Source organism: Carlito syrichta, unplaced genomic scaffold (assembly GCF_000164805.1).
Source record: "Carlito syrichta isolate Samal-C Ts95f unplaced genomic scaffold, Tarsius_syrichta-2.0.1 Scaffold304476, whole genome shotgun sequence".
Classification (NCBI taxonomy): Eukaryota; Metazoa; Chordata; class Mammalia; order Primates; family Tarsiidae; genus Carlito; species Carlito syrichta.
The window spans coordinates 771,222-772,787 of record NW_007248572.1 but is presented as its reverse complement, the minus strand read 5'-3'; positions in this window follow the sequence as shown (position 1 = coordinate 772,787).

The following is a 1,566-nucleotide window of genomic DNA, read 5'->3' as shown; positions in this document are numbered from 1 at the left end:
TGAGGTGAGTGGATTGCCTGAGCCCGCGGGTTCAAGACCCACCTGGGCAGCAAGACCTCTCTCTACAATAAATCAAAAAATCAGCCGGGCATGGTAGCGCATGCCTATAATTCCGGTTACTCGGAAGCCTGAGGCGGAAGGAACACCGGAGCCCAGTGGGTTGAGGTTGCGGTGGCCGTGAGCGGCCACTGCACTCCAGTCTGGGTGACAGAGTGAGACTCCAACTCAAAAAATAAAATAAAATAAAATAAAAAACAATTTCTCAAATCTGAAGAGAGATATGAAAACCCAAATCAATGACATGCAAATAACTCTGAAATTAGCTAAATAAAGATCTTCACTGAAACACATTATAATAAAATTCTCAACAGTCAGAGAGAATTAGAAAGAAGCAAAATAAAAGCAACATATTGCAAACAAGGGAATCTTTATTAAATTATTTTTTAATTTCTCAGTAGAGAGCTTGAATTCCAGGAGAGAGTAAGATGATTTATTTAATGTACTGAAAGAAAAAAAAATACATTGTAGCCTAGAATACTACATCCAGCAGGTTGTTTTCCAGAATGAAGAAAGATGAAGATAGTACTATACAACCAAAAGCTGTGGGAATTCATCACCACTAAACCTGCCTTATAAGAAATGCTAAAGAGAGTTTTTCAAGGAGGTGAAAAGTAAAAGATGCTAATTAGTAATATAAAACATATACAATTATAAAACTCATTGATAAAACTAAGCACATAAACTCAAAATTCTCTAATATTATAATGGCGGTCTGTAAATCACATATCTTTAGTATGAAAGTTGAAAGACAAAACTACTAAAATCATCATAACGGATACAGTTTTTGTGAAATAATCTATTATAAAATACACAATATAAATAGACGTAAATTGTGACAGCAAAAACAAAAAAATGTGAAGGGAGATGTCAGTGTAGAGTTTCATTATGAACTTTAACTTATCAGCTCAAAATAACTCATCAAACCTATAAAATGCTTTATAAGATAACCAGAAATTATAAACTTATAGTAGATATAGAAAATATAAAAAGTCAAAGAGAGACCCAGTCTTTACCTGTACAATGTCCACTTGTATACCCAATCCTGAATTGTACACCACATCTTTAAAATAAAAAAAGAAGGAAAAAAAGAAAATATAAAAAGTAAGTCAAAGTCTACCACTATATAAAATTATCTAATCATAAATAAAAACAGGAAGGCAGGAGGAAAGAAACAGAATTTACAAGACAACCAGAAATCAATTAACAAAATGGCAGCAAAAGATTCTTACATGTCTGTCATTATTTCAAATGCAAATGGATTAAGTACCCCAATCAAAAGACATAGAATGCCCAAATGAATTTTTTTTAAAAGTACTCAACTATATGCTTTCAATAAGACTCATCTCACATTTAAAGTCACACTGAGATGGAAAGTGGGGGATTGCTGTGCCCTGCTGTTTTTGTACTGCAATCTATCACTCCCTTCATATTTATCAGTATTTACTTTATATTTCTATGTGCTCAGATGTTGGGTGCATATGTGTTTACAACCACTATATCTCAAGT